This window comes from Ornithodoros turicata, chromosome 2, assembly GCF_037126465.1.
Source record: "Ornithodoros turicata isolate Travis chromosome 2, ASM3712646v1, whole genome shotgun sequence".
NCBI classification, from domain to species: Eukaryota; Metazoa; Arthropoda; class Arachnida; order Ixodida; family Argasidae; genus Ornithodoros; species Ornithodoros turicata.
Genome location: NC_088202.1, coordinates 37,041,349 through 37,066,810, shown reverse-complemented (window position 1 = coordinate 37,066,810; position 25,462 = coordinate 37,041,349). Strand labels below are relative to the sequence as shown.

Below are 25,462 nucleotides of genomic sequence, written 5' to 3'. Positions count from 1 at the left end.
TACAAACTACTGCATTTTATGTCTAACATCTGGATATTGTTTGTAATGAACACCGTCGCACAAAAACATGCACACGAAAGCTCCAGTAGCCATGTGGTTGCACACTATGCACACGCAAAAGAAGTACCAGAGCACATATTGCCACTTAGAAATGTGGTGTCTGAAGAGTTAGGGCATAGCATAGATCCTAGAAATCAGGTGCGCCTTATCCGTCTGTAGAGTGCTCTTTCAATTCACAACTCAGCCCATGGGGTGTAAAAGTGTTAAAGGCAATTATGTAACTTGTCGTCTTTGGTGACATCACTGGCCAGCCTCGGGATTAATTCCGTGCTCAGGAATTATTGTACAAATCACTTTGTATGTAGGACGTGATAAGCAATATGTAAGTTGCAACCTTGTCTGCAGCATTCTCGATTGCCTCTTACCTTTACAGTTCGAGACACATTACCAAACCATTTGCAAAGGGCACTCTTACAGGGGCCGTGTAACTTGAGTTTTTAGTTTATAAAATTTATAAAAAATATAAGTATACAATATGTAATATGAAATTTATATAAAATAAAAAATAACATTTATAAAAAGAATTTATAAAAAATAAATAAATAAGGCTTCATGGAAGCATGGCACATGATAGCATGGCACTTCATAGACAAGTTGCACCAAATACAAATGGACCAAGGCCTCCACCTAGCAAATCGTTTGCGAGCAGCCCACATTAATTGGCACAAACAACCCATGAGAGTGAGCTTCGCAGCACAGGTCATGAGTGCCTCAGTAGCAGACACTTTGACCGAGTGCCGCACCAGCCATGTGGAAGGTTTTGTGGGATCGGAAGCAACGGAGCAATTCCTGCGGCACATCAATGACATATTCGATGTGCTCAATTCCCGAAGCATTCATCAGAAGCATTGGAAGAAGCCCGTAACCAGCGACAACGTCAACAGAGTAAGAGGCCTATTTAACATAGTTGACCAGTACTTATCGGAGCTGAGGGAGTACAGAAATGGCCCAATGCTGCTCACCACAAACCGAAAAACTGGATTCTTAGGATTCAAGATCTCCATGAAAAGTCAGCTGGATTTATATAAAAGAAACAGTCATTAGGAAGAACATGCTGAAATACATACCAGCACACAAGATATGCCAGGACCATTTGGAGTTGTTCTTCGGTGCAATTAGGTCATATGGAAGGCAAAATGACAATCCAAATGCACGGCAGTTCTGCGCTGCATTTAAGCGGATGATAATTCAGAATGAAATAAGAGATGTAACGACAGGGAACTGTTTACCACTGGAATCTGTATCCATCCTGAGTGTCACAAGTGCAACGATGCCCTCACCTGAGGAAGTGATCAACATTAGCGCACCGCGAAGACAACTGCTATCCAATTCTGAAGAAGCGTCGGGAGCCAGTGGACTTGATCATGATTACTGTCCTGACCCAGGCATGATAACTGATATTGCAGGACGAGCCGTTACGTACATCGCAAGATTTGTTGTACGCCACTTACAACGATCATTGCTGTGTAGCACCTGTTCCGACATTCTCACTGCAACAGCCACTGAGCTGTCAGCATATTCACTGATTCGTCGCAAAAGTAGAGGAGGGCTGCTGTACCCATCTCAGGGTGTACTCAGGATCACAAGAAAATGCGAGCAGACTCTTCGGATTGTCATGGCCCGCAATGAGCTAGCAAAGAAAAAAATATTGTGCAAGTTATGATCAGTGAAGTAGTTCAGGACCTCAAGGACAAGGAGCTCTTTCCATCTGTCCATGAGCACATGTTCGAGATGTTACCAATGGACAACCACCTTGTTCACCTGATCAGAGCAATTGCGCAAAGATATATAAACGTAAGACTACATCACGCAAGCAAGGAGGTGTCACGAAACCTGCACGTCTCTAGGGTACGCCAGATGTTCACAAAACTGACTCAGTTTAAGGGACAGTGACTGTACCACCATAGTAGCGTGTTATTCCTGCAAGCCAAGGCTACATGAGTCAAGTCACCAGTGAATGTGTCCCTTTTACTCCTTACTCTCTTTGTTTCGTGTGCCAAGTCTATTTACTCACTAAACTTTTGTCTTCGCCGAGGTGTGCGAACGTGAGAGCCAAATATTGTATCGTATATCGTATCACATCTCCCGCCTCGAAGGGAGTCTTTGGAGTCGGTATCTCACCACAACATTTGATATGACGTTTATAATTTGAAAGAAACCATCAGTCTTTGACAGAGCAGGCAATTAAACAGAGCCAAATATTTGGTGAAATGCAGTGTTGTTCTATTACCGAACTAAACTAAATGCACAACTCGAAAGATAACAAAGAAGCGGACTGGAACACTGGAACGGAAGCTGACACAAACAAAATCTGTGAAATCACTGAAATATATGCACTGTTCGTCTGCTACGCACTCCGACTATTGTTTGACAAACAGACATGGCGTCGCCTTTGGGTGCATGCGCCCCTCAAACTTCCATTGGTACTTCGTGAAAAGCAACGTCACTTCCGCCACACCCCACGCTGCGCTTCCGCCACACTTTGTTCAAGCGAGGAAATACGGTGCGCTCCCTCGTTAGCTTTCTTTCCTCCATGGTAAGAAGTGCCGCTTTGAATTCTAGCTCCTAGTCACGTGATTCTGACAACCAACCGGAGCACGTTACAGGTTCCTGACCTATGGGAGTCTCTCTTTAGCTCAAGGCGATACCCTGATACTCTGTTTCCGGCCGCGACTGCGGGTAGCTGTCATGTTCCAACAGCTCCCCATAGAGCCCATAGGTCGAGATAATTCACACAACACTGGGCACACGACTAATGAGAGTGCAGCGTTGTAGATATTATGCATAGTCAGTCGGCCAATCAGGATCCTTAACGTTTGGCTGACCTTTCGATCGGTTCTGGTAGATTTCACGCCTGTCGCCGTTATCCGGTATTCAAAATCTCTGAAGCGACTTTTGGCTAAAAGAAACATTTTATTCACACAAAGCACTGATTCAAAGATCTCATACGCTGGTGCACTGTGAACACAAAGTTCACTGCGTTGTTGACACACTGCAACCAAGTTCGAACTTGAAGCAAAACGAACACACCGTTCATTTCTTAACCCATACCGAGCCAGTCTCAGGAGTGCGTACCATTTTATGATGAGCATCTTCTTTAGCTGCTTGCAGAGCGGAAAGCGCTTGTGTGGCATGTAATCCTGTTTTTGTTGTCCTGTTGTTGTTGTGTCCTGTTTTTGTTGTTAGCCCTCAAAATCCGACGGCGCCCGAGCGTGTTCTTCACTCTCCAATCGCTCCAACTCACGAAGCATTCCAGTTCCGCAGTTGATAGACTGTTCGTGGGATAATAGTCGTGTCCACAAACAGTACAACACGCATAGAATCGCATTGACGCATGAATAAACACGCGAACATATTTCTACAAACTGTTCTGTCGGTTGACACAACCGAAACACGGAACATACGGAACATACATATACAGAACATGTGGAACATACGGACGCCGTGCCGGCCGAGGCGTGCAATTTCGAAACTATGCTGAAACGGCCGCCGGGACGCTGCACGCACATGCGCGCGTACAAAATGCGATTTCAAAGCATTGTCGACCAGTCAGAGCACGCACGCAGTCTCGGCCAATGAGCTTGCAACGTTGTAGATGGGCGCAGTGGTACATATTCTACAGCCGTATCCTCGCGTACCTGAGGAGGACTGGTAGCTGTTGGGGACTGGTACCGTCATAAAGCAGTAGCCTCTATTTGCGAACAGGATGAAGAATATACTGAAATGCAAACAGTTGGGGGGCATGCTGATTAAGTGTAGTAGGGCATACAACGTTTGTGTAACTGTGACCAGGATTCGTCTTTGAAGTTACCCCTTGCATTTGCAAGAGTCATGTGTACTCAACAACATCCCTGACATCCCTTTCCTGTCATGTACTGTTTCTAATTCAGGTTTGCGTCTCTAATGTGATTGCCTGCTGAATGGAATTGTAAAACCAGTAGGTTTCCTCTGTGGGTAAGAGTGTTACGGTGGTGGTAAGAGCGTTACGCAGTGTTATATTTCTGGAAAGTCAATAAACAATATTTAGGAAGCGTAGGGCCGCAATGTTCCTACAACGTTGCTCTGCCATGTTTCATGAACATTGACGAACGACAAGTCCGTTTCTCGACAGAAAATTACACTCGTCGACATTACTGCAAGTTATATCTATGTGTGCAAGCCTCGCGTGAATTACGTTAGTATATACAATAGCTGGTCACTGTTAATTTAACGTGTTTTCGGGGCGACATTTCCGACATTAATTCGGCGTTCTCAGCTATCATTAATTAACTGTCAACTTGCAGACGCATTTTCAACGTTAAGTTTACGATGGTGTGTCGACTGGCGCTTTTACGGTATTCTTGACAAAATTGCCCCCGTCCGGAATGCCCACTGTCATCCCAGATGTACGACGACGACTGTTGACCAATGCGTAATGTAATACGAGTGCTGTGACTGTTCAGAGAGGCATGTTCGCTGTTTCTAACTTAGAAAAGTTCCAAAACGATATTGAACAACACGTTGAGACAACACACCAAATACAGGGTGTCTTTTTTTTCGATACAGAGTTTTCATAAAAAAGAAACTATAAGGGCTATGGACATCCTGTTTTCACTTCTATCATCTCTGGGCCGCGGACTTCTATCATCTCTGAGCCGGAGACGCGTCTCCGAAGATGTGCAATGAACAAAATAGAAAAAAAATGTGTTCTTTCTTGAATGTTCTGCCGGCGATCTATCAAACGGATTTTGTTCTGAAAACGGTAACGATAGTAGGTGACTGAAGGGACCAGTTGTTCTCATTGGGACAACCTTGTAGTTTTTATGATGAAAATGTTAATTAACGATTTTTAGGTAATTAATCATTTGACGATTGAGCAACAGATGGTCAAGAACGTCCGCAGGCCCAGAGATGATAAAAGTGAAAACGGGATGCCTATATCACTCATAGCTTTTGTGAAAAATCTGTATCAAAAAAAAAAGACACCCTCTATGTAGCACAACGTGTCAGATGGGACAAAATGCGACAGGTCAACGTTGTTTTGAGCACATTTGCCACGCGAAATGGGGATGTAAAACTATCACAGGAAAAACGCCGTGCAATCCACATTCCTTGTGTCATTTTTGTACAGGGAATCACCGCCGCGCTAACGTTCCCCTCTTTGCTGTTGTCCGGTCAGCAAGAAATCTACGTTATAGAAACGTATACAAATATGTTGTCGACTCACCTACAAAAAAATCAACGTTGTTTTGATGCATTTGCCACGCGAAATTAGGATGTAAAACTATGTCGGGAAAAACGCTGTGTAATACACGTACCGTGGTGTAACATGCACTGAGGTATGGCATGCAATTGCTGCGGTGAATCACCTCATCCCATCGTCATTCATGCTGTTGTTGTTGCGGTGGTGTAAGTTTTGTAAAGAGAATCAGCATCGCGCTAACGTTCCCCTCTTTGCTGTTGTCCGGTCAGCAAGAAATCTACGTTATAGAAACGTATAGAAATATGTTGTCGACTCACCTACAAAAAAATCAACGTTGTTTTGATGCATTTGCCACGCGAAATTAGGATGTAAAACTATGTCGGGAAAAACGCTGTGTAATACACGTACCGTGGTGTAACATGCACTGAGGTATGGCATGCAATTGCTGCGGTGAATCACCTCATCCCATCGTCATTCATGCTGTTGTTGTTGCGGTGGTGTAATTTTTGTAAAGAGAATCAGCATCGCGCTAACGTTCCCCTCTTTAATGCTGTTGTCCGGTCAGCAAGAAATCTACGTTATAGAAACGTATACAAATATGTTGTCGACTCACCTACAAAAAAAATCAACGTTGTTTTGATGCATTTGCCACGCGAAATTAGGATGTAAAACTATGTCGGGAAAAACGCTGTGTAATACACGTACCGTGGTGTAACGTGCACTGAGGTATGGCATGCAATTGCTGCGGTGAATCACCTCATCCCATCGTCATTCATGCTGTTGTTGTTGCGGTGGTGTAATTTTTGTAAAGAGAATCAGCATCGCGCTAACGTTCCCCTCTTTGCTGTTGTCCGGTCAGCAAGAAATCTACGTTATAGAAACGTATACAAATATGTTGTCGACTCACCTACAAAAAAATCAACGTTGTTTTGATGCATTTGCCACGCGAAATTAGGAGGTAAAAATATGTCGGGAAAAACGCTGTGTAATACACGTACCGTGGTGTAACATGCACTGAGGTATGGTATGCAATTGCTGCGGTGAATCACCTCATCCCATCGTCATTCATGCAGTTGTTGTTGCGGTGGTGTAATTTTTGTAAGGAGAATCAGCATCGCGCTAACGTTCCCCTCTTTGCTGTTGTCCGTTCAGCAAGAAATCTACGTTATAGAAACGTATACAAATATGTTGTCGGCTCACCTACAAAAAAATCAACGTTGTTTTGATGCATTTGCCACGCGAAATTAGGATGTAAAACTATGTCGGGAAAAAACGCTGTGTAATACACGTACCGTGGTGTAACATGCACTGAGGTATGGCATGCAATTGCTGCGGTGAATCACCTCATCCCATCGTCATTCATGCTGTTGTTGTTGCGGTGGTGTAATTTTTGTAAAGAGAATCAGCATCGCGCTAACGTTCCCCTCTTTGCTGTTGTCCGGTCAGCAAGAAATCTACGTTATAGAAACGTATACAAATATGTTGTCGACTCACCTACAAAAAAATCAACGTTGTTTTGATGCATTTGCCACGCGAAATTAGGATGTAAAACTATGTCGGGAAAAACGCTGTGTAATACACGTACCGTGGTGTAACATGCACTGAGGTATGGCATGCAATTGCTGCGGTGAATCACCTCATCCCATCGTCATTCATGCTGTTGTTGTTGCGGTGGTGTAATTTTTGTAAAGAGAATCAGCATCGCGCTAACGTTCCCCTCTTTGCTGTTGTCCGGTCAGCAACAAATCTACGCTATAGAAACGTATACAAATATGTTGTCGACTCACCTACAAAAAAATCAACGTTGTTTTGATGCATTTGCCACGCGAAATTAGGATGTAAAACTATGTCGGGAAAAACGCTGTGTATTACACGTACTGTGGTGTAACATGCACTGAGGTATGGTATGCAACTGCTGCGGTGAATCACCTCATCCCATCGTCATTCATGCAGTTGTTGTTGCGGTGGTGTAATTTTTGTAAAGAGAATCAGCATCGCGCTAACGTTCCCCTCTTTAATGCTGTTCGGTCAGCAAGAAATGTGTCTTATATTTACGCAGTACGATCCGCGCGTTGAAATTTCACGTGTAACATACGTAAATCTGATGTCTGAACTTTACATTCCACGTTCCACAACCATGGTCAACGTTGGATTTGCATTCCATGCACCCTGTCTGTTGACTGGGATGTTTAATGAGGAGGCAGAACACCGGAACTGCTATTCCGGAAGCGCGACAGCGCCCACGTTCGTACGTGGTTTCGAAATATCACGTGACATGGAAAAATAGCGCGAAATCACACAGACAACTTGAAACTCGACACGGCGGACATGATGAAGCTTGGAGTTTTACTCCAAACCAAAGAGAGCTCCCTCGAGTGGCTGCACGCACACGGGCTTGTGCCAAGGACGAGGAAATGCCCCTTCTGCGACAGTGTCCTCACGAGAAAGGTAACGGAAAACGAAATTGCCAGATTCAGGTGCCGCAAAACTCGTGGGGATAATCGGCCTCTCCAACAATCAGCGACAGCGAACACCTGGCTTGAAGGCACTCATCTGTCAGCAGGACAGGTGATTGCATTAAGGCGGACTCACTTCTTAAGAAAGTCTATGGGGAACTTTTGTTCGTAGGAATCTCGTAAACCACGCTAAAGTTCCACACGAAACAGGTACGGGCGTGTTCCTCACGAGTTTATCTAGGGAATGACACATATTTGGAGGCCTAAAGCGAACCACTGAATTTTGGCGAATTAAAGTTTTTCAGATTCCCTATACATGGCAGTCTATGGGAGATGCAACGAAATCGCTTCTCACGGCACCCACGATTGCGATACCTGGGCCAAAATGTGTCATTCCCTAGAGTAACAGTCTAGGAACCGATTTCAATCAACAAATTCGACAAACTTACAGTAGTTTTCCAGATCCCTACGCATAAATGTAGTGGTTTTGCCGTCTACTAGCATTCTCTGCACTCTTTCGCCATCCCGTGGTTTCTCTCCAAAAGCGCGTTCTTCCGGTTACCTGTTTCTTCGTGTTCTGTATCTAATTTCTCCGTCGCGGATGCGGGGACCGCTGGGGCTCGTACGTGCGGTTTGCCCTGTGCGCATGCGCCTGAGAGCCGTTGCTTAGCATGCTTGCTAGCCTCGTAGGCCGCTTGTAGGTTCATCGTTTCGCGATCATTTGGTGGGAAGCTGGTTCTCCCGCGTCGGCGGTTTGCGTACACATTTTAGGTGTGGTTGAGAAACTGGTTTAGCCGGAATGTTCTGCTCGAATGTCTCAAGTCGGAAGCACTGGGAGCTGCTTTTTTCTTGTGGGTTATGGCCATAGTGGAGTCATAAATGAACACACATATTCGGGAATTGTTGGTTTTTCTCAAGCTTATTTGAGCTGTCAATGGTTGGAATGCTCTACTTAGGGTGTAGAAAGGGGAAAAGAAATACACAAGTACTGTGCAGTTCACAGCCAGCTTGTATATTCAGTGCGTGCACATCCAGGGGCGTCAGCAGTTGGGGACAAGCCCAAGTCTAACCTAACCTTACCTACAGGAGAGTAATACGGTGCATGGTTCTGTTGAAATAAGGCAACCGTTAGAAAAGCCATACAGCGGCGGGCTTTGTCGACGACTGCCATATTTCAATTGTTCATGTTCCTCGGCACTTGAGGCTCGTGTTGTATTCGTCTGTTTCTTTGATTCAGCCTCAGAACCAGAGCCGTCCCGAGGCGAATTTCTGCTTGGGGCAGAGTAAACTTGAAGCACCCCTCCCCTCCCGCACTGCCGTTACAAGTTCTGTAAACAAAGAAAAGAAAACGCCCATTTTTTAATTATCATTTATTCATACTGCATGCGCTGCCAATCAGAAACCCGTCGCTGCCAGAAACGTATATGAGCCTTGTCGCACGCGCAGTTGTAGGGAAGCGAGCAGACTATGCTAAAGGCATGAGATACGAACATCGATGTGAAATAGCAGCCCTCGGGTACAACATGCGCGGCCCCAAGTGGCACTCCGTTTTTATGAAGAGGACGGTGGGAAGGAGCCCCGGATCTGCGATCAAGAAGCTCATTCGATGCAAAGAGAAGGAAAGACAGCGACGATGTAGGAGGGCACTCAACTTCGGTAAGTCTACAGCGTCCAAAGATCCCAAGTTCCGAAGCACCGCGGGGGACAAAGACTATTGCGCACGGTCGGCGAAGCCAGATCTGGACAGAACGATATATATACAGGAAGCTGAGGACCTTGAAGAGGCTACTGTAGAGCAAAGCGAAACAAAACTATGGCACGAACAAAGAAGGATTAGGATCCCTTCAACATCTGTGTACAGTATTTGCAGGCCGCATCGAGCAACTTTCAAGTACAGTCGCATAGTGAACGAAATACTGTATCCAAAAAGCTTGAAAAACAGTTCTTATGCGCAATATGGACTAGACCACGAAAATGATGCGGCTGAAGATCAGCTGAAATACCCGCATCTCAAAGTGAAGAAATGTGGTCTGGTTATCCTACCTGAATTGTCATTTTTCTGCACAAGCCCCGACAGGCTGATAAACGATGACGGAATTCTAGAAATAAAGTGTCCTTCGTCAGCAGAGAAATATGACACCACAGAGGAAGCTTCCAGACATCATGCAATCGGAGTTAAACTCCACAAAGGAAGCCTGCAACTACCCAGGTCTCATAAATCTTTTATCAGATACAGACGCAGCTGAACATGACTAAGCGACGGTTCTGCAAGCTTGCCGTATGGTCACCATCAGACCTCATTCAACGGGATGAGTCCTTGACGTTCATCAGGATGAAGACTTCTGGGCGAAGACTCTTCCGGAGTTGAAGAAGTTCTATTTGGGATGCTTACTTCCGGAACTCGTCGATCCAAGGGTGGAAAGAACCATGACACTGAGGAATGAAGCAAGCATGTACGATGAACTCCATGATGTGCTATAGATGCATGCAAATTTGTTGTTGTTTGTTTTGAAACATCTCATTGTCATCATCATTATTATTTACATTTAGTTGCAGACAAACCTGAGGCTAATAAAACGTCAGTTCTGTATATGTGCAGGACTTTAGAGCTTTGAATGGTGTGAATCACTGTTCTGAAGGGGCTCGTTATTTTCTTCCCCACATTCCCACCAGCAATGAGGTAGAGTATCGCCTCTGGCGATGAACCTCCCCACTCTCCAAAGTCAAAATAAAGTTGTTGTTGTTGTTGTTGACTCGCAAATAACGCAATAACGTGCAACCTAGTGCAACATTACCTGCGGCAGCTCAGCTTCACTACGCTTATTTATTTCATGTCACTATACTGTCACTACAAAGCCTAGACCTTCAAGGAAAATGTAAATTTTTGGATCAGTCCTATAATGTAAATTTTGCGGTGGGTCACTTCAACACGTGCCTCCTTTCGTGATACCACATGATGATACTCCTTCACCTGGGAGTCTCCCATTTATTAAAGAAACATTTATTCGACGGACAGAACACCAAACAGGCGCAGCGCTAAGACCCGCCGTGAGTCAGTTCATTTTATGTTTCCGAACATAAGTGTCGCGATGACTGCTCTCACCTGAACGCGACGCTGTTATAGTAGTGAGGCGAAACTATCGCTAAATCGACTATCGATATATCGATATTGCAGAAAAAAAAATATCGGTACTTTTACGGTAGTACACACTGAATAGTAATGTCGAACTTTTTCTTCTTTTTGTTTTTGTTTGTTTTTTCCTAGATTTGGTTCTCACTATCGGTATCATCTCACTTTATCTTATCATCTTTATTTTTATCTATCTCACTCACCTTTAAACAAAGGGTAATTTCATTTTAAATCGAACAAAGTGTGAAAGTCGTATTTTTGAATTCGCCCAGAAAAAATATATCCTAGAGGACAGCTCAAACGACGCAAATTGCGCCACGTGCGACGCTCGTGCGTGTAGTAGTTTCCGCGTAGGAGAGGGGAAAATCTCAGGCTGCTTGAGCACGCTTTCTTCTGGACCGACTTTGACGGGATCTAACACCGCTAATTTTATGTCTAGGAACTGGAGGTTTTTTTTTTTTTTGTGATTATGGGCTGTACCATAGACACTGTCGACAGCCACGCACAGAACCCTGAGAGTCAGAGATTTTCTGTTAAAAAATGCCAAACTTGGCGTAAACGTTCAAAAAGGCCAAACTTTGTTACCAATTTGCTTTATGACAGAACCTCTGAGAACATCGAGCTTAGTGCCATTCGATAGGACGTTGAAAGAGCTTTCGTGCTGTATAGAGCTCATTTTTGTCAGCCCAGTGGTTTCTGTGTTATTAGCTTGAGAATCACACATGGTAGGCGGAAATTGCCAAAGGGTTTTCAAGTTTTAATGCTAACGCATTTCCGTCGGATCCATCAGTGGATCGACCATGATTTTCTGTTGTTGTTTTTTTTTCGGCCTTTCCCGATGCCACAAGCTTTCGATTGTAATGCATGAACAACAATATACAAAAATTGACGCTGAAATTTTGTTTCACAGTTACATAGTCGGAGTGAATCAGCTGGGCTACAAACCATCGCACAAACGAAAAAAAAGAAGAAGAAACATTTGCGAGACAAAAGTAACACTTCCTACTGGCTAAAGTGAGTTTGTTTGTTAGGGTAGAGTTGCTCAAAACGAGGGCGGATTTTCGACCCAGCGGCTCTCGCAGTCCCGGTTCCATGTTGAGCAGTGACCTGTGCTTTGTTTTCATCGACGCTACCGTACCGAGGCTATCGTTTTCATCGACGTCATCGTAAAGACTTTACAATCTGCTAAATCTCTTGTAATCCTTCGAATCCTTCCCAGTCGAATGACGGTACAGTTCCCCCTGAAGTCAGCCAAGGACGCACACCAAACCCGCTGACCCCACCCCTTCCTGCTGTCCTCTTTCCGTCTGTCCACGTCTGTACGGTTGCTTCGAGGCGCTAACACGGAATGAAAAGTCGCCCACTAGGGAGTTTTAGCACATGGAATGCGTTCAACAGAAACAAAACAAAAACATAATGGAACCTTCAAATGCGAGGTCAGAAACGTGATGCCAGCGAGTTCAAAGGAATCACATGCATAATTGTCGTACAATATTTGCAGAACCGCTCTCGCAAAGACCTTCCAATCTGCCCAATCTCTTGTAATCCTTCTAAATGTGCCTACTGAACTGGAGCCGCGATAAGTAAACCAACGAGTGTCCGCACTGTGATGCGACAGGCACACTGACGCCCCAAAAGTGTATTCAGGAAATGCTATTACATTTAATAATAGCTGCCTGCGCACGTCGCAAAAGCATCGTGCGGACGTAGGAAGAACAGGAAGGGATGCGGCAACGACAAAAAGCCGGCAAGCAGGAAAACTCACAACGAAAGAGAGCAGCGGCCGGCCCGAGCGTTGCAGCCTGAGAGACGCGGCGCATACGGCGCCAGGACCTACCGCTGGTTGACGGGCTCCACGTCGCCGCCGTATCCCAAGCCGATACCTTACGCTTGATGCGTTATACGCATTTACGATACATCCCAGTACGAGGTTGATGGTACTCGGCGAATTTAACGAAGACGTATCCAAGACGACCACCTTCAAGGAACAACACTACGAGCAAATGGGGCTCGTGCTCCAAAACGACGTCATCCATCCGACCACCCGCAACGACACCTGCATAGACTGCGTGATGATGGGACTCAACATGGACTCGTTTCGCCACATTAACATCATGAGCGATCATTTTTCATACCATCATATGCGCTGTATAAATAGACAATAGATTGTAAATGGATATGTACTGTAATGAAGAAACGAGTTGAAACATGTGGAAAACTGTGTCCAGTGTTAATCACCTTTCTACAAACATATCACAAACGTTTTACGAAGAAGTTTCACAGACCGTCACGGCAAGTGTTGCGAGATTTAGCGGCAATGTGAAAATTCTCGTCAGCGTCAGCAAAAGTGGCTACCGCCTGATATCGCAACACCTTCCGTGGTCGTCTGTAATTTTTTTTTTCTTCTTTATCGAGGAAAGTTTTGCGCGTTCGCTACGAATGAAGATGTTCCATAATAAACGTACATAGTTTTTATATATATTTATTATTCTTTCTTTTTTTTACAGTTTCGAACACGAATAGTGTTTTCTGACTGCCCGCACCTTCAGGCGTTCCAACTGGTGAATGTTTGCGGAACCAGGACGTTGGAATTTTTATTTCACTGTACATTTTATATTGTCGTTCTTACCTGCAACTTTAGTGACGTTCTTCCATTGCTTCTTATTGGGTACTGGCGTTCGACGGGCTAGTAGTACACATTTATGCTACATGGGTTATATACCAAGTAGTGGGTTTCCGGAACTCGCTCCCTTCAGTTCTTACATGGAGTCTCAATTTTTGAAAATATCGAGCGATAAGCAGCAGTTATGATGTGACTCTGAACAGCAGGTGCATTATCGCCGAAGTTCTTGTCACTTGTACGAGTACACCAGCTAAGAGGTACAGAACAGGGGAATGGGAAGGCAACGAAACGTCGGTTGGTTTATCGTGAAGAGATAACAAGTGGAGATGTTGCATCTGTTGTAGCCGAATCTTTGAAGTTACATTGCATCAAATAGGGTAAGGTGGTCTATGTTGAAGACAGTTGAGCTATTTTGTTAATAGCAGTCAGAATAATCGCCTAAATTGTACCATAATTCGTTAACTGAATCCCCAAACCTTTGAGAAATGATGCACAAATTACTGTCGTGCTAAACCAGATATTTATTTCGTACGGGTGAAAAATGACAGGTTACATATATTCATCAACTTACCCCACCCTATGGGTAAGTTGAGGACATAAAAAAATTAATGCCGGATTTAAATTGTGTCTTTTGTTTAGGCCAGACGAAACGGTCCGCCACGAGTAGTGCACATGCAAACACCAGGGCAGTGACACAGCATCATAACGGTGAGGTCATATTTTATTAGTCGAGGGGCAGAAATGAGCAAATTGTAAGTCAATGCTCGTGAAAGTTACAGATTGGACAAAAGAATGCCCCTCTTACCTCGACCACGTCTCCAAAACAGCGTCTCATGTCTTTCTAAAAAGCCACGTGCAGAACGTCAACACGTTACTTCAAAGCCCAGACACCGACTGTGCTGACACTGGTGTCACAGACGAGAAAAAAATATGGCTAAGAAAATGCCACGCGAAAAACCCAAATGCCCGTATTCATCAGTCCCACTTAGCCACTGGTTTCGTGACGTCCGGTTTAAGTTGATCACGTGAGTACTTCGTCCGCCAATCACGAACAACCACCCCGCTGGTCTAACCCGGTTACCGTGAGGCCCATGGCGGCCTCCATGGAGTTTGTGTGCACAACGCATAGGCCTAACCTACGCTTCGCCGGAAATTTTTCGGCGAAATACAGGTAAGTTTTGACTTGTAAAGCTACTAGAAGCGTTCGTAAGGCGAATGTTGTTGCACTCCAATCAATATTTGCCCTCAACGTCTCATTTCGTTTGCCGTTCACACGACGTAAACCCGGCGGCCTAGCGATGGTCTACCTCCCATGTATTTGCATAGGACTGATTTAAACTAGGGGTGGGGGTAGTTTAAAGCCGGTCTACCGCGGAGCAGCTGTGAATGAGCCTTTCGAGAAACAACCGAAAAATAGTTTTTGCTGGGCACTTTTGCCTAGTTTTCAAGTCGAAATTGCGCAAATTAAGCAAAAAGAACGTTGTGAGGAACCCGTGAGCGAAGTAAGCACTGGGGTGATTTCACGTCGGGGCAGACAGGTTGGTCCGGGTCACACCTTCGACTTGTGTAGAAAAAATATATATTGTAGCCCCGATGTCTGTGTAGAAAAATCACGCAAAAATTAAGTCCGTATGTTGTTTGGTTACGATTTTAAAAATCGCTAAATCTGACAATGTGCGCTCCCCGTTTTTGCGTCGCGGCGTTTTTTGCCTTGTTCAAAGCGTCGTAGCTCCGGACTTTTTTAAGGTATCCAACAGAATCTCCGTCATGGAATGCACAGCACCCGGTACTCTACGCCTACGAACTTTGGCGGTTCTGGATGCCACCGTTAATTTAAAAAAAAAATCGCAAACTTTGCAAAAAGTGCAACACTTGTTTGAATTCGTCGCTCTATTTCTTAGGCATATTTACGAATTGAGCAATGAAATTTACATCATCGTACTCGGCAAGGCAAGCTCTTTCGATTGGTGCAGGTCTCACTTTTCTGGGTTAGGTAGTTCTTGTCGTACAGGCGCTGTTGTAGAAGACACTCACTGAAAATTCAACAAGTTTAGACCCTCGGTTCCCAAAAACACCAGCTTTAATTTCGACAAAATTTCTTTCAGTGCTAGACAAATGTGTCGTCATTAACCGCCAATAATCAAATTTTGTCTCAAAAGACCGGCCGAAGAAGCGCGCTCGTTTACACTGACGTCCATTCGCGGGGCCTTGCAGCCTAGTCTTTCAAGCCGAATGAAAGGATTAGAAGTACGCTTCCTGTTCGGATACCTCATTTTGTTGCTTCCACGAGGGCTGAGATAAAGGAGGGGTCCTAACATGAATATAAGAACACTGTATTATATTTGTGGGTGGCGGGAGTACGATACTCCCAGGCGTTGCTTTATTGTTACCACAGTGGCTTTGGCCCACACACCACGACTCCCATCTGGGCGTGTCAAGGACGGTACCAATTGTTTTCAGTTGAATTAGTATGCCCTGTTTACGTTTTGTGCCATCTATTCAAAATGTCTCAGAGTTAAACAATATTGATGGAGTTACGGTGAGCCTTACGCAATTCTCACGAATTCCGCTAAACTTGATTGGAAAGAACAAACAAGAACGAAACAAAAAAGAAAGAAAGCTTGTTTTATTCTCGCAAAATCGATTGATAACTGTGGGTAGTGCCAGCTGTAATTCTGGAGACTTGTGAATAAAAATACCCTTTACTGATATCAACCAGTTTATTCCCAGTAACATTACTTGCAGCCGATATGTTCCACGGGGTTACAGAGACACGTTCTGAAGCTTGCTCTTTCCTGTCCTGGCAGTGTACAGTTCACGTGTCCCGTTGTTGGTTTTGCTCAGCCATACGTGCGATGATTGTATCCCAGGAAAACTTTTCACAGACGCCCATTCTTCCTTCTTGGCTGTGCGAAATTCTGAAATGAGTTCAGAGGGCAAATGCAGTAAGTGCACCCCCTTTAGCTTGGATGAGACAGAGTGGATTAGGTCACGTGGCGTCAAGATCGCTTCCCGTGCAGGACATCTCAAATTGTGAAGTGTTGCGTAATGCTTGACAATCCCGCCTACGCCATCACATGCACTTTTTCCGTGACCGGTGGCTGTAAACATCCATCTCGCTTCATGAAAATCCGTCTTCCCTAGCTCAGACAACATAAAGCGGTTCTTAAAATGACTTGCTGCACCATCCGAAATGTACACGACATTTTTAGCAATTGGCAGATTTTCGTCCAGCCAGTCCTCTACAGCTTTCCTTGCGAACAAAGCGTGCGCAGAGTCGTGAGAGAGGTCTTGGCTTACCGCAGCAAAGCTTTCTGTCTGATGCTGTGTTTTCACAACACACGTGAAAATAGACAGCTGTTGCTTGCTCCAGTGGTAGGACTGGACCTCATGTGGCAGAACGACAGTCCAGTTTTCGGCGAAGTCGTAATGCAGGATGTACGTCGCGTCGGGGACAGATGTTTTGCAATCGTGAATGAGTGTGCTCTGAATGCCCCTGATGTAACCGTGAGTGATATTGCCGCGGTCCACTTTCGCACTTCGTTGAGAAATTCTGTAGCGTCCAATTCCTTTTTTACCAGCTGTCCACCCTCTCACGTCGCCACTCGGATATCCTCGTCTTCATCAATTCTAAGCTTTTCCAGAGTTATTCCTTCCTCACGTGGGCAATTTTGGCACTGCTGCAAGTACCACTGTTCTGTGGGATCGTTGCAGAGGTAAAAGCACTTCACCATGTCAGCGTCAACTATTCCCTGACAGTTGCTCCGTACTGCAGAAATGCACAAGTGAAAATTTGCGCAGTATACACACACACACACTTCATACTGGGGCTGTATTTTTACCCATTTTGGGCGCAAGGAATAAAATTTTGTGAGTCCAATTTTAGAGGTTGGGTGCTGCTCTTTGAATATGCGATAAGTTTCCCTAACGGAGCGCGTCATGTATCGCTTAGCCACTTTGACTTTCTCGTCGTCAACAGTTGCGGTAACCACATCCTTTCGAATGGGGCTCTGTAGTCTGCATTGCAGGTCATCATCCGTGTAGTACTTGCTTACAGCGGCCACATCTTCATGCTTCAGTTTTCTTCCTTCGTATCTGTCTGGTTCAGCCCATACACCTCTTCTGCTTTTTATCTTGCGGGCCTTCAAAATCAGGTGCTTAGTAGCTTCTGGTATGACCCTTCTGATATCTCGAGTAGACATTGAGCTAGGGAGTAAAGTGAAAAGGCGGCAACGCTCTCGATAGGTATCGCAAGCTGAAAGCGCCTCGCGAAAGTTGCTTGCCCATTCCGTACAAACTTGACAGGTATCAGCCTCGTCACCCGACGCCTCACTTTCATAGGCTGCACTGACTTTTTTTGACATCTCTCGTTGGAGTTCACGCTTCTTCCGTCTGGTGTACGCTCCGCGCAAGCGCCTTTTAATTGTACCGGGCGGTTTTAACGGCGAAACGTCAACGTTTGCCACAGACAGGCTCTCATTTACACTGTCGATGATGTCATCCCTTGAAACAAACTCAAAGTCAGATGGCGAAGAGGCACTCTTGCTTTCTTTTCCGGCCGTGATCTTTTCTTGGAAATGCCCGAAGCAATGATGACAGAGGTAGTCCTCATCGCTTACCTGTGACGCTTGATTGACTGTCAAAATCAGCTTTAGGGATGCCAAATCCAAGTCCGCCACAGCTTTCCGTCGTCTCTGGTCCAGACGAATCTTCTTCTTGTGTCTAGCTCCGTAGTCCGCACAGAACGTCCGGTCAGAGCTATATGCTCGATACATTGCGAAGGTGGAGACGGGTCTACCAGAGAGAAGCTACTTGTGCAGAAGCTCCAAGTGTACATGTGGCAAGTCCACTCATGAGCACGTCACAAATTTATTGTCACCTTGGACACCGACGGCGCAGCAAAGCAATTATAAGGCAAACACCGCCAAAGAGTATAGACTTCCACCCCCCATGAAGGTAATCCCTTAGCATCTTACTCATGTTAGGACCCCTCCTTTATCTCAGCCATCGTGGAAGCAACAAAATGAGGTATCCGAATAGGAAGCGAACTTCTAATCCTTTCATTCGGCTTGAAGGACTAGGCTGCAAGGCGCCGCGAAGGGACGTCAGTGTAAACGAGCGCGCTTCTTCGGCCGGTCTTTTGAGACAAAATTTGGTTATTGGCGGTTAATGACGACACATTTGTCTAGCACTGAAAGAAATTTCGTCGAAATTAAAGCTGGTGTTTTTGGGAACCGAGGGTCTAAACTTGTTAAATTTTCAGTGAGTGTCTTCTACAACAGCGCCTGTACGACAAGAACTATCTAACCCAGAAAAGTGAGACCTGCGCCAATCGAAAGAGTTTTCCCTTGCCGAGTACGATGATGTAAATTTCATTGCTCAATTCGTAAATCTGCCTAAGAAATAGAGCGACGAATTCAACCAAGTGTTGCACTTTTTGCAAAGTTTGCGATTTTTTTAAAAATTAACGGTGGCATCCGGAGCCGCCAAAGTTCGTAGGCGTAGAGTACCGGGTGCTGTGCATTCCACGACGGAGATTCTGTCGGATACCTTAAAAAAGTCCGGAGCTACGACGCTTTGAACAAGGCAAAAAACGCCGCGACGCAAAAACGAGGAGCGCACATTGTTAGCTTTAGCGATTTTTAAAATCGTAACCAAACAACATACGGACTTAATTTTTGCGTGATTTTTCTACACAGACATTGGGCTACAATATATATTTTTTCTGGACAAGTCGAAGGTATGACCCAGGGTCCCTATCAAAAGGCCGAAAATCAGAAGGCCGAACTATCAAAAGGCCGACGCTCAAAAGGCCGAAAAATCAAAAGGCCGAATGATCAAAACGCCGAAAACTCAAAAGACCGATTGTTCAAGAGGCCGAAAAATGAAAAGGCCGAAGGGTCAAAAGGCCGAAAAGTCAGAAAGCCGAAGGGTCAAAAGGCCGAATGCTGAAAGGCCGACAAATTACAAGGCCGAATACCTAGAAGGCCGAAAAGTCTTAAAACTGGCGCGGGTTAAGGGCCGGAAAGGGGGACTACCGCGTTTGCTAACCTTTCCCCTTGTCCTTTTTTTTTCCTTTCTTGTCTTTTCTCTACAATAAATATCCTCCCGCCTCCGTTTGCGGGCAGGTTGACGCAATAAAGTGCCCAACCTGCGGTGTAGTTCTGCGCGCAATCATGCTTGTGCAGATAAGAGCCAGCCCGGTGCCCAGACGAGCACCGGGCCCTGTGTTTTATATAGCTGGGAAGGGAACAACACTTGCGTTCGGAAACACCCTATAAATATGGAGATAGAAAAGGCACAGAAAGTTACACCTATTTAGCACCTTTATTATTTCAACGGAGACAAACTAACTCAATACTACAAAGAAAAGTTATGGGCCACGCCGCGGAGAAACTGTTCCACATCTCGCGTATTTCTGTTATCTAACACTCGCCTAAGGCGCTCTTCCCGGAGTCGCTGCTGCTTTCGTGGAAGGGGGAGGGCTTCCCCTCGGATCAGCCGCTCGATGCGTGTCTCTGTCGTCTCCTGTTCTGCCTGCATTTGGGTAATCAGGCTGAACGTGCCCACATGCTCACTCCCCACCAACGTGTTCCAACGACGATGCCAGGCCTCAACACCATTGTTCGTTCGCGGTTGTTCGTCGTTTGTAAGGTGACACACATTCCAAAGAGATGGCGGGAACGTGGGGGTACTCCTGATGACAACTGCTTGGCCGTCAGCAGTCGTGCGGCGCACTGGCCTTCCCAGTACGTAATTTGTCTCCCACCAGTCGAGCAAGGTTGATGATTCCGGTGGAAACAGCGGCTTGACCGCTGAATATGCTTCACGCACCTCTTCAACAGGAAGGAACGCCAAGGCAGCAAGCTGTTACTCTTGTCGCAAAGTCATTAATGTTTTCGACATACAGCCTGGACAGCCCTAAGCTCTGCACTCTGCGCCACAGTATTTGGCACAGGTGAAAAAAACACCCGTGAATGTTCGCATCAGGCAGCTCTACTCGAACAGCATTGATGGATGCGATCTCAAAGTCCACAATAATGTCTGAAGGGGAAAGCAGTACTTGGTGCTCTGCTGCGAGGTCAGTCACATCGCGAAGAAGCTGCTGGTAGGCCAGCTGGGTTCGCCGGGACATCAAACAGTACACAAGCGGGAACAGAGCTCCGTGGACATACCCGTGGATAGTGTACATTTGTTCAAACAGTCTGGACACTGTTTTAAACGTACCGTCCATTAGCCAAGTCGCTGATGACTCAAGGTGTCGCAGGTTCTCGTCAGTGCAAAACACAAAAATTCTTGCCCCATCATCACAAATACTGTCACGGCGAAGAAATGACTTCCCTTGTAGTGAAAACCTGAACCGGTCACCAATCACCAAGTCTTCGACGGAGTCCGGCTCGCGTGGAAGGCCAGCCTTGCGCACCCGCCGAACCAACTGCCTCATTGCACTATCACTGGGTAGCTCCTGCCTTGCAGCGACGTTGACCGAGTTGCAGACTTCTTGTACAACCCTTGCTGGAGCTTCGCGTGATGTTGGCGCAGTGTCCCTAATGGCCGCTCGTGCGTTGATGATGTCTCCCCGACAGATGTGTGGAGCATGCAGATGACACTTGGTTTCCCTCTTCAGGACATGCTCTCCGTTTACGAGTTCCGTTATGATGCGCCCGTGACATTCCATCTTGCGCTCACAACGCCAATAATGCCGACTTGCATTAACCTTGTCCAGAATATACACATGGCCATCGTTACAGCCAATTTTAACTTTACCTTTCTGCGAGGAAAGCGTTCGCAGGGCTCTACCTTCCATGTCTACTTCGGGTCGCACGTAGGTCTATGCGGAGCAGCTACCCGTAGGCGACTGGACGTGAACGTAGCGGGCAAGAAGGGTAACAAAGGACAGAAGGCATTTAGTCCATCCGTTTGGGGGTTACGACCTGAGCACACCCTGAGTACACCTACAGCCTACTTTCCCGTAAGCCTGTCTTTAAGGAACAAGAGAACAAAGGACAGAGGCCGTTACTCCTTTCGCTGAAGGGTCTCCTCCTCATATCACCATGAAACCTGTTTCCCCCTACGACGGAACTTTGTCCTTTTCTTGGGATCCGTTGTCCATCTCAACATTGTTTTATTCATTTACTCATCGACCGTATGGTCTTTCGAACTTTTTGAGTGGTCGCACTTTTGATTTTTCGGCGTTTCAAGCGTTCGGCCTTCTGTTTTTTCGGCTTTTTAAGCGTTCGGCCTTTTGACTTTTCGGTATTTGAAGTATTCGGCCTTTTGACTTTTCGGCTTTTTAAGCGTTCGGCCTTTCTATCGTTCGGCGTTTTGACTTTTCGACCTTTTGAACGTCGGCCTTTTGATAGTTCGGCCTTCTGATTTTCGGCCTTTTGATTGCCACCCTATGACCCAGACCAACCTGTCTGCCCCGACGTGAAATCACCCAGTGAAGTAATAAACTCGCCGCCGATAAAAAGTTAATGATCGGTATGAAGTGAAATTTTGAAATCCGCTCTCCTAATTTAGGATTAACATCGTCAAAGTTAGTGATGTCAACATTGGCAGCTAGACATAAGTCACTTTCCGATCCAAAGCTGACAGGGGGTCGTGCACACACAGCTGTTACCTCCAGCAACAAAAACAACGCTGATTGTGCGTGGTACTTTTAATACAGCTCCTAGTGCCTCTGTTACAATAGTTTGTGCTGTGCTGCCGTTGCTGGTTCTGATTGATACGTTTAACGACTTGCTGCACACTACAGTGATCGCCGGTACTTGTGAACGAGCTTTGTGTTCCTAGGTTACTGTTAAGTATTTCCTGTTAAAAATGCATCCATCATGTTTGCCTTCTAAACTAAACGGAGGTCACAATAGGGAGGGGGGTTCCATGGAGCAGTTATACCTCCATGCGCCTTACAGCTATACAGCGGAGTGTGGTACATGTTACCCAGCATGTAAAGGCACAAATATCAAACACGTAGCTCGCCTTTGAAATGTGCGAGTGACATTCCAAAATAGTAGCATTGAGAGGGTACCTGAAGTTATATGTTGGATATCCCAGTGTATTAACAAGGTACAATATTTCAGATCTGACTCTGGAAAGGGCACCATATGCATGAAGCTCTAGACCCCCTTGGAAGCTTGATTTGCTTGCCCAGAAAGATGCAAGCCCCATAGGAAAGCGCTATTGCGTTCTGTCATTATGAAAGCACCAATGTTTTTTTTTTTTTTTTTTTTTTTGGAAATCACTATGAGCATGTTTCTTGACACAATTTTGTGCTGGTGAGATCTTGGCTATGCTTATCGGCTTCAACGCAGGGTGCTGCTGTATATGTCGACTGGGAGAAATTTTGACAAAACAGCGTGTCTTTAGGATATCAGACTTGGTTATTCGATAAAAGTACAGGCAGAAATATCCCGCAGAGGCATACAAGGGAATATTGCGAGCAGTGTTTTGTGTCAATGAATTTGTGTGGATAAATGAGAGCCTTCACGGGGGCATATAAACACAACACTAGAGTGTCAAGCAGCCCATGTAGTCATGATGTCGATACCACTGTCAGGAGTGTGCAGATGCTGCGTGCAAAACTGTGAGCAGGTTACACCTTGCCGGTTCAGGAGAAAATCCACAGAGAAGTGAAGGTCTTAAAATTTTATAAGGACGCACATGTAAGTACATGTGTGGCTAAAATGTGTGCTCTACCGCTTCCAGCACACCACAGCAGAAGGGGAGGGCAAATATGCCAACAACCAACATTTCTGCAATGGTGAGGTACCGTAATATTAGAAAATATTCAAGGTGACAGCTACTTGCTTTTATGCTCACATTTATCATCTGCTAACAGTAGATGTGGCTTTGTAGACTGCCACCGCAAGATACATAACACAAGAAACCTGGCTGCACACTTTATCAAAGCAACATATTTCTGGGATGCGATTACTGCCAATACAAGACCATGACCATGATTCACACAGTGTTCCTCTTTATTTTGTGAGCAGCACTGTGTATGCCCAACGCTTTGCTTCTTTTCTTCCAAATCATCTGTTATGGGAACAGCAGTGCCTGTACCTCATGATTTTGAGGTGTTTCGTTGCATTAAATCAATAAAACTTGTTACGCATTTCCACAAGGATTATTATTATTTAGGATATCAACTATTAGTTGTGAAGTATAGATGTTTGTCCCATGTCACAGGCTATGGAAAAGAAGTATTTACTACATTGTGCATGGAGACACAACTCCAATGCATTGATCGTGCAGCAGAGCGGAATTCTATTGGGCAGTGTAGCATGAAAAGCAGAACCACTAGCTGACACTCTTACTGGCACAGGAAGTACCAACACTGAACAGTTGAAATTACTGCTGTACATTGGACATGACGAGTGATTGAATTCCGGGGGGGGGGGGGGGGGGGGTCGAGGTAGCTTGCCGTTGTTGGCCGCACTCAAGTGGGCATCGTCACGACTATAGCCACCGAAAAGGAAAGTCGGAGAGGGGAGTTGAATACCGGAAATGCCGTCTGTTACACATAACGAACAAATAGAGATCATGACAAAGGGAACTGTGATGGAAGGACATGTGGGGTTTGTCTGCGCCGGTGCAAACAGAACAAGTAACACAATTACCAGTACCGTGGAATATATGTAGATCACAGGGACCTGTTCTTATTGGTAATGCTATGTTTCCACCTTGTGCTGCGGCGCACAAGTACATCAATTTGTCTGAAACGCAGCTATGCTGAGGACTGTCTCCACGTGGCAGATTGACATTTGTATCGTCTGTGCGAAATCATGGGTATCATTGTGGTGTGACTGCAGATGTATGACAGATCACGTGATCTGAGAACACAGGCTTGCTCATTTTTTTGCAATATTTCCTGGAAAATCTCACATGCTATGCATTGTTGACAGCTGTCATGACACTGATGTCATGGCATGGTGGCGACATGGATGTCAACGACACTCCAGCTTTACACTGGTGTGGTCTGTGCACTCGTTGTGTAGTCTCATATGCTGTAAGGCAAATCTTGAAGAATAGAAAAACACGTTCCTGTGTAATCAGGTCACACGATTTATTACATACATCTGCATTCACATCCACATTCCATCCATGCCTCTATTTATCATGAATGTCCAAATGCCTGTAATTTCGTTCTGTTGTGTCTGTCTGCAATGTGTTCTAAATAGCTGAGTTCGAGCAATAAGTATAGAATAGTAGAAATTGTAGTAATACTGCATGGACCCAATGGCCACTTCTAATATACACTTTACTTCATTGTACTTTCAATTATGTTGCAACTTTGTTCTCCTTACACCACTACAGGTACGTGCTAAGTGCCCACGGCTCTTCCTTTTTGACATGTCCTGTATATTACCTGGTAGGAACAGGTACTCCCATTTCGTACTAGCTCACCTCTGCCTTGACTCACACTCCACCCCTAAATGCACACCGGTGAATGAAGTATGAACGCAATAGGGCCATACTAGCGTCACAAAAGCCTAATGTAATTAAGAGTGTTGTTATCAGCATCATTACAAATGATTCTAATATGTATGAATCTGTCACTCGAACGCCCACAGGAAAGAGTGCCTAGATGTTGTTACAATGCAAGACACCACGGCACTCATTTACATTTGGAAAGATTGAAGCTTCCTTCCTTTACATCATCACCAGGAGAATATGTGGTACCTCAAGCGTACTAGTTTTACTGCATAAACGACACAAAATGCCTGTGACACCTTCTTATTTAGTTTGTTTCAGGAAAGCAGTTCTTCAATGCAATACGCGAAGAAAACTAATTGTCGTACAGATATGTGGCTGGGACGTGGCTAACCCTGCTTAAATCCGTGAAAAACATATCATTGTAAGAGTAGAAACCATTGCTTCAGGAATATTGTGGTTGTGTGTGCGGCATTTTTCCTTTCTTCTAAAGAGGAGTTTCGCACTACCTCTACCTCTGTTTCTTTTTGTAACCCTGCCCCCTCCCACTTTTCTTTTGTAATGCACCCTTATGG

The 25,462-nt window shown here is 45.3% G+C and overlaps 2 long non-coding RNA genes across 2 annotated transcripts in view; one reads left to right on the top strand and one right to left on the bottom strand.

The window, feature by feature from the left end:
* LOC135383369 (uncharacterized) overlaps nt 1-25,462 on the top strand; it is a 96,859-nt gene that overhangs the window by 69,614 nt on the left and 1,783 nt on the right. The gene's annotated exons all lie outside the window — the stretch shown is intronic.
* LOC135383366 (uncharacterized) lies at nt 9,909-12,866 on the bottom strand. Its single transcript, XR_010419832.1, has 2 exons — nt 12,594-12,866; nt 9,909-10,131 (listed from the first exon to the last, which is right to left on the bottom strand). It is a non-coding gene; the product is annotated as an uncharacterized LOC135383366 (long non-coding RNA).